Below are 9,057 nucleotides of genomic sequence, written 5' to 3'. Positions count from 1 at the left end.
AGTAAATTATGTAGGAATAGAACACATATAGCTTAGGTATTTGTGACATGTCAGACCATATAGCAAGGTGTAAGCTGAGCAGAGTCATGGTAATTCAAGTTTATAGTAACTATACATACTTGCTGTACATGCTAGACATGTGGGCGGTTGGGAAGTAAATGCTTAGGGTAGGAACCTTGCTAAACTAAGCTGGCCTTTGGCAACAGTGAGGAGACATATAAAAAGAAACATCAATGTCCAACCAAGTAAGTGGCCACTGAGGGTCAATATCTTGGGGGATTGAGGAGAAACTGCAGCGCTGCAGTGTTTAGAGTCTGGTGTTGAGTTAAGCGAGGATCTCTCCTATGTCTCTTAGCCTATGCCGCTAACGGGCCAGGTGAGGAAGGGTGTATTGTTACCCGTTTGAGTCCCAGATTTGAGGCTGTGCTGGTCTGTGGTCAGGGACCCAGCTCTCCATGGCTTCCGAGATGTGATGCAGGGCTGAGGCTTGGACTCCAGCAGTTCCCACCTTCGTGTTGCTGATGGCTGTATTGGGCTCTGCTGCTTGTGTGCTGGTATAGCCTTCGCCTTGGGTGCATGCTGTTGTGCCCTCTGGAGCTTGTGTGGGATAGTGTCGAGGTTGGCGGTCGGCCAGGAGTTAACCAGTTGTGCCCTCACGCTCCAGGCCTGTAGCAGGGCTGGCATCTTGTGGCCACGGACTCGGGAACTACTAAAGGCCGAGTCCTTCCCTTTCGGGGTCGGTCTGGAGATCCTGGGATTGGTGGTGTGCCGCCGTCGGCGGATGGGTCTCCACCTGTGTGGTCGATGCTCCGGGGTTGATCCCCTGGTGGCCCTTAGCCCAGATGGGCTGGTGTGGAGATACTTGGGCTGTACTGTCATGGCTTTGCCCGAGGGCAGTCTGGTCCCCCTCCGGTCGGTATCGCCTTGTTGGCCCCCCGTACCTCCGATCTCCGGCAGTTTGGATCGCTCTTCCTTATGTCGGGCCGCGATCTTTGCCCAGAAGGCCTCAAACAGCACGTCCAGGCGGGTAGTGAGGGAGTCGCTTGTGATGGGGCTTTGTAGTGAAGGCCCAGACTGTGCTCGGGACTGCGTGTCCGCCATTTTGTTACTATGTGTTGCTTGCGAGATCGGTGTGTGGATGGGGTCGGTGTCCGCATTTAGAGTCCACAGAGGCTTGCCAGTCGAGGCGATTGGGACCGGGATAACCCCCACCGGTCCTGGGGGGGGGGTAGCCATGTGCTGCGGGTACTGCATGCGGTTATGGGCCGAGAGAGCGGCCGCCTCTCCCTTGCCCTGCTTGGTATAGGCCCCAGGCCTCAGCTTGGTCATTCCGGTGTTATTTCTGGGCATGTGTAGTATCCCCCTGTTCGCTAGTGTCTGTAGAGCAAGATGCGGTGAGTTGGGGATCAGAATTATGTAGTTTGAGCCCATTTTTAGTCAGAAATCGGCCTTAGAACCAGGAGCTCATGGTTTGTGTGTCTGCACAGCTTCACAGTCAGGCCACGCCCCCCTGCACTGGAATCTTAACTGTGGTGTCTTAATTTTGAAATCTGTCCAAGCCCATAGCTAAGCACTGTTAAAACCATCCAGCCTTGGGGGCGGAGCTTGCCGGCCAAACCGAGCAGACGTGCCTGGCTGGAGCTCCTGCGCTTAGCAGCAGATTTCGTGGGCAAAATCCCCCACTACCTGCAAAATTCCGGCGACGAATAGCCACACTCGAGATTGGGGGAAGCTGCTCCACACGGCGATACCCGACATGAGCACCCCGGAACCTGAATAGACCAGCCCGAGGCTTGCGGCCTATGCCTGAACGAACCGAGGTGAGACGGCCGCTCACCCGACTCTGTGCCAGCAGCGGCAACGACCAACCCGAGCCTCCCCCCCCCCCCCCGGACCGGTGGGGGTTATCCCGGTCTACCCTCAGGAGACCCTGGAACGACCCGGCGAAAAGGCTGAGGAGATGCAGGGGCCTGAAACAAGCGGAGGCACAACAACTAAAATGGCGGAGGCAGCTACCTCTCCTAAAGCATGCACTGAACAGCTAGATGTAGAGCACCGTCTGAACAGGACCTTCCAGGCGTTCTGGGACAAGCTGGAAGCCCTTATGTTCCTGGAGAACAAGAAAGCAGTGCCTGTCACCAAGCCACGTACTCACCTGGTTAACCTTCATAGAAAGCGAGTGGCGACAGGAGACGAGGTAAAAAATAAAACCAACAGGACACATGCAGCCCCACAAGATGGCGGCCCTGAGCGAAGGATCACCACGAGGCACCCAGACACAATATCACCTCAAACCTCTGTGACAGGACCACACCGACGGGATGCAAGCCCAAAGCGGAGAGACCAACGACCGCATAACAGACTGGGCATTGGATGAACAGGCACGAGGTCCCGGACTGTCTCCCGGCACAGGCACAGACGGCTCTGCAGACTTGGTCCACCCTGATGAACTCTCCACATGTAAGGGTCTCCCTATATGCCCCTAGCATGTCCTTACCTAGACTTGGCCTGCGGGACTCACACAAGGACGTTTTTATGGCCTATCCAACTGATCAGACTCCGTTTATGCACCATTTGTTGTGAATTGCGCGCTGCATTAATATGTCTTAATTACCGCTGTTACACCCTTTACAGAGTTTCCCACGCTGTTGCCTACAGGCGCATACCTCCACCGCGCTGTTTTATTAGCTGGCCATATCTAAAATGGCAATTTAAGCTTGTTATACACCAACACGATTGGCTTATTCCCACACTCTCCTTTCTTATAAAGCAATGCTCTGCGTCCATGCGACCTGGCATATTTTTCTGTAAAACGCTGACGTCAAGCATAACGTTGATCACATAATTTACTTAGTCACCTTAAGCGCAGCTAACTATATCTTAAAGCATATTATACCGCATAAGCGATGCCTAATAATCTGTTACCTTCATATAATTTGTAATCTCAATCTACGTTTGAACCTGTTTGATATGCAACATAAAACAAAAAAAAGTGCTTTGTCTACCTAATACCCACTGTAACAAATGTTTAGCAATCAACGTATGGAATGCCGTTGGGGTACCATATGTCAACCTGTAACCATTATAAGCACTGCAAAAATAAAGAATTTAAAAAAAACAAAAACAAAAAAAAACATCCAGCCTTATGCTTTTAATCTATAACAAGCTATAAAAATGATGAAAACGACAGCTACTCATTTAGTCTATGTGGAGAAACTGGTTTTAGTTCCCGTATCCAATAGCATTCATTGTAATGAAAGTTTCTGTTGATCCCCTCCTCTTCTAGGGATAGGAACATGGTCAATTGCTATGCATTTTAAAGAAATTAAGGGATGTTGTTTCTCAAGGAAGTGCTGTGCTACTGGTTTGTCTGAATTGCCATCATGAGATCTTTTTCCACGTATCCTTTCACATAGGTGTGTCTCTGTCTTCCCTGCATTACTGAGCCCACATGGGCATGTTCATTTATATATTATATAGTCAGCTCTGCAACTGATCCTATGTTTGATAGCATACAATTTTCCTGAGTGTGGATGGTTAAAGTGATACTATAAGTGCCAAGAATGCAAAGCTGTATTCCTGGCACTATAGCTCCCTCTGCCTCCCCCGCCAATGGTCAATAAAGGGTTTAAATCCCTTTATTTACTAACCTTAGCCCAGCAAATGCCGCACGCACATTAGACCTCCCCTCAGGAAAGCATTGGGGAAAAATCTGACGCAGGATGTTATCATGCAGAGCGTGAGGACATCCAGCGTCATTTCTCGGATGGTAAATAGAAGGTCTGGGAGACAGCCACTGGAGGCAGACTTGTTTTACATTGCAGCACTAAGTGCAACAAGGACACCGCACCCAGACAACTTCAAGAAGCTGAAGTGGTCCGGGTGCCTATAGTGTCCCTTTAAAGCTTGGTAGGAATTAAATGTCCACATGTCACGACTCACGCAACCTAGACATTGTACACATCCTGTGTTATGAATCTTTTGTTGATCCGGCATGTAGCTTTGAAATGATTCAGTCTGTACCAGTAGGTCTCTGAGATTCTTGTTTCTTTTAAAACAGAGCATGGGTTGCCTGGGGTCATTTGTCATTATATTCCAATTATTGTTTATTGTTTTAACAATTACTAATCTTGGTGGCTTTTCATTTTCTTCCATTTGCACCTGGTATTTGTATTTTGTTCTTGCCCTTTGTAATGCCTTATTTAAAATTATTTGGGTGTCCTCTGGATGAAAACATCTCATATATAGTTTGCAATTCGACTTCACATTGTTCAACCTTGGAATTGTTCCTAAACACCCTTAAGAGCTGTGACATAGGTAATGATTTTTACAAGTGTTTTTGGTGTGCACTTGTAAAGTGCAATATTGTATTCCCATCGCTTGGCTTTGTGGATGATTTGTAATCCAGAATGCCTTACTTCAAAGTAAATTCCAAGTCCAGGAATTGGATCGTTTCCTTACTGATCTGCGATTTGATTTTAATGGGAGTTGGTAATGAATTGATGTATTCAGCAAATGATTTTGCACTTTCAATTGATCTTCTCCATAAAATAAGAATATCATCGATAAAACGGAAGTATTGCACTATTTCAGTAGAGTATTTCATTAATATATTTCTCCTCTCAAACTTGTACATATATGCATTTGCATCCATGGGGGCCATTGCTGCACCCATGAATGTGCCCACCTTTTGAATGTAATAATTTTGTTGTAATGTGTAATGTTAGCAATTCCAGGATGTATTCCACTGCAGGTCCCTTGTAATGTGTGGAGGTAGATAATAATTCGAGCATTTCTTCCACTCATTCCTTGTGTGGAATCACGGTGTATACATTCAATTGTCATCAGTATAACATTACCATCTAACTTATCCATGGACCTAATGAATCCTTAATACAAGTTGGTATATTCTCTACGTTTTTTTTAAATAGGTAATCTAGGTACTTCACTATTGGTTCAAGGACCCCCTATAGCTGACACAATAGGGCGTCCAGGTGGTCTTTGCGAACTCTTATGTATCTTTGGGAGTGTGTAGATGATTGGTGTTCTTTGTGTAGTGTTATACAGATATTGATATAGATGATTATCAATGTGTCCGGCTAATACATCCTGACCCATGACAAGGATTTCTTCAATCTTTCTAATGACCACTGTTGTGTGGTCTTCCGTAAGTGGTATATATGTTTCTTCATCCTGGAGTTGTCTCAATATTTTCTGGGAATAATCTGATTTGTTTTGTATGACTACGCCACCCCGCCTTATCAGACGGTCTTATGACTATAGTGGGCTCACTGGCCAGTTCTTGGATTAGTTTTCTTTGGTCCCTAGACATATTGGAATGTTGTCACTTCTTTTCACTTTAAACATACACTTGTTCACAATGTTCGGCACGTTACTATTTTAGACTGTCAGGCTGTGATATTGTCTGTAGCCAGTTCAGATTTTTTTGTCAGTATTTATCAAATTGCTGTTTAAACATCTGTACAGACTCTGATAAAACCACATCTTCAGGCAGATAATTCCACACCCTAATTGTTCTAACTGTAAAACACCCTTAGACTAAATCGCCTTTCTTCCAGTCTAAATGAGTGACCTTGTGTCCTTTGTATAGTCCTGTTTATGAAGAGTTCCAGACAATGGTTTGTATTTTCCCTTAATATATTTAAATATATTTGCTATCATAAGCCCTCTGAGGTGCCATTTTTCCAAACTAAAGCATTTATTACGATATATATCACAAGATCAATTCTGATACTGTTCTTTTTTATCATTCATTTGGAGAGTATTAAGGAATTTTACTTTTGTATCTATTACTATTTTAGTCATATTTGTAGCACTACCTTTTATGTGTTTAGATTTCCCCAATACTTAGTAATGACAGTTTTGAAGTCTACCTCCTACCTGGGCAGCTTTCCAATTCATCCGAATTGCCCGGGACTCTTCCAATTTAGAAAATAAAAGATTTAGAGCAGCACTCCTGGTTATCTTCCTTCTTAGCAGTACTTTCAGAACATTCAGAAATATGTATAAATATTGTAATTTCTTCTTGTAATAACTTTTAGAATGTATTTCAAAATTTTACAAAATTAAATTTCCCACACAAAGTTGTACTTACTATCGCCTTTGTTTGAAAACTGGAATTCAGTTTGCAAAGAAACAACTGGGAGATATCAGCCAGTGCTTTGAGGGAGCACCAACTGAACGGGCGAAATGCGTTGGCGTTACTGATACTGCCGAAGTCATCATGCCGATAGTCCAGAACCCAATTTTAAAGGATTTTTTTTATTAGATTCAGGATTTTAAAGCAGTAGTGACGAGAAGACTGAGCCGAGTGATTAAACAAATTGGTGTCTTAGCTGCAGTGCCTGGTACTGGGTGCTATATTTGGGTTTAAAACCTTCCTGGTCCCACCAACGGTATTGTAAGCATATATGTATATGACTTTATCTGGACTAATAAAAGGTGTTACACTATTGGCACATCTTTATTTGGCAAGTGGAGGTCCATTGATGAATATGGAGTGTATATTCCGACAAGTAAAACACACAGACATTTCCAAATAATTTTACACATATAAGTGTGATTGATATTTGTTTTATTGTTGTTGTTTTTTGCACTCTTAAGGGGTGTACAGCATTGTTTATTGGTTTGCAGTGGGTGTCCATTGCATAGAAATTTATCAACTGCATCTTTTTTTAGGTAATATTTTAAAGTAACAGTACATATATATATGTATATACAACAAATAGTTCTCATAGATTGCTTTGTGGTGATTTAGGGTAATCACAAGGTTTTACTCACAATAACCAACTAAACTGGATGTGTTCTCATAGGCCTTGTTTACAATATTGTGCAAATTGTGGGGGTGCATGAAGGTGTTGTTGTTTTTATACTGCTTCAAGTTGTTGAAATGATTGCTCTTTAGTTATACAGTGTATACATTTTTGTATGAATGATGTAAGTCATGATGTGTCAGGATCGGGACAGGGATCCAACACGCAGGGTACAAAGAGTGGAAAGGTACGTATACCGGGCCTTAGAATGGCCGGACTAACGTACCGAGAGTAATAGAGAATAGTCAGAGACAAGCCGAGGTCGAGGGAACGAGAAGACAGATAAGCGAGAGACAAGCCGGGTCAAGGGATAACAGAGAAGCAGGGTAGTACAACAAGCCGAGTCAAAACCAAATAGAGCAAACTAGAATACCAGAGCACTGAGTGACTAGACAAGCTAGAACCACGACAGGGCAATGAGCTGAAGTGAGAAGTAAGCTTAAATACCCTGGCTCCGGATGAAGGACACGCCTCTGACAAGTACCGATTGGATATCGGACACTTGAGTGGCAGGTCGCTCGTGATAGCGCCATGACGTCACGTATTGAGCGTCCCGCTAGAAAAGGACGTGGATTCCTCGCGGTCGGTGTTTAAGTGACTGGATGAACCGCGAGGAACGAAGGAAGCAGCTCGTTTAGACGGATAAATTACTAAGTCTCTACCTCTTTTAGAGGTAGAGGCCTCAGGTACCCTGACAGTACCCCCCCTCTCAGATACGCCCACCGGGCGGAAGGAACCGGGACGAGATGGGAAGCGGAGGTGAAATGCTCTGCGAAGGCGAGAAGCATGAACGTCCTCCTGAGGGACCCAACTCCTCTCCTGACCATATCCCCTCCAGTTGACCAGATATTGCAATTTTCCCCTTGAAATTCTGGAATCAATGATGGAGCTGACCTCGTACTCTTCCCGACCCTCCACCTGAACAGGACGAGGTGAGGAAACCTTAGAGGAGAATTTGTTGCAAATAAGAGGTTTCAACAAGGAGACATGAAAAGAGTTAGGAATGCGTAAGGCAGGTGGCAGAGCAAGGCGATACGCAACCGGGTTGATACGAGTGAGAACCCTGTAAGGACCTATGTAGCGAGGAGCAAATTTCATAGATGGAACTTTTAGGCGAATATTCTTAGTACTCAACCACACCCTATCCCCAGGAACAAAGACAGGAGCCGCTCTTCTATGCTTGTCAGCGTGTTTCTTGAACAACGAGGAATTCTGTAACAGAATTTGCCGAGTCTGATCCCATAATCTCTTCAGGTTGGCGACATGATCATCAACCGACGGTATCCCCTGAGAAGAGGAAACCGAAGGAAAAATCGAAGGATGAAAGCCATAGTTCATGAAGAAAGGGCTAGAGCGAGTTGAATCACAAACAAGGTTATTGTGTGCGAACTCCGCCCAAGGAATCAGACCGACCCAATCGTCCTGGTGTTCGGAAACAAAGCAACGTAGATACTGTTCGATCTTTTGATTGGTACGTTCAGCAGCTCCGTTAGACTGAGGGTGATAGGCAGAGGAGAAGTTCAATTTGATACCCATTTGAGAACAAAAGGATCTCCAGAAACGTGAGATAAATTGAGAACCTCTATCAGAAACAATCTCCGAAGGAATCCCATGTAGGCGAAAAACCTCTCTCGCAAAAATCTCCGCCAATTCAGGAGAAGTCGGAAGTTTAGGTAATGGCACGAAATGGGCCATCTTAGTAAATCTATCCACCACCGTGAGAATAACAGTCTGTCTCTTGGAAGCAGGCAAATCAACGATAAAGTCTATGGACAAGCAGGACCAAGGTTTCTCAGGAATGTCCAAGGGGTGTAACAGACCACATGGAGATGTATGAGGTTGTTTAGTCTTGGCACAAGTCTCACAAGCTGCGACGAACTCCTCAATATCTTTTCGTAGTGAAGGCCACCAGAAATCCTTGGATATCAGAGAGTATGTCTTGCGAATACCAGGATGACCAGCTACTTTACTTTCGTGAAAACATTGTAAGAGCTCCAGTTGAAGATCAGGGGGAACAAAGTTTCTTCCCTCAGGAGTGTTTCTGGGAGCTAGATGTTGTGACTTCAAGATCTGGTCAAGTAGCGGAGAATGAATTTTGAGACTGGTATTAGCAATAATATTGCATTTGGGTACAATGGAGGACAGAAGTGGTTCGACTGAAGCAGAAGGTTCATATTGGCGAGATAGCGCATCGGCTTTAGAATTCTTTGAGCCAGGTCTGTAG

This window comes from Pelobates fuscus, chromosome 5 (assembly GCF_036172605.1).
Source record: "Pelobates fuscus isolate aPelFus1 chromosome 5, aPelFus1.pri, whole genome shotgun sequence".
Classification (NCBI taxonomy): domain Eukaryota; kingdom Metazoa; phylum Chordata; class Amphibia; order Anura; family Pelobatidae; genus Pelobates; species Pelobates fuscus.
This window is presented reverse-complemented; position numbering follows the sequence as displayed.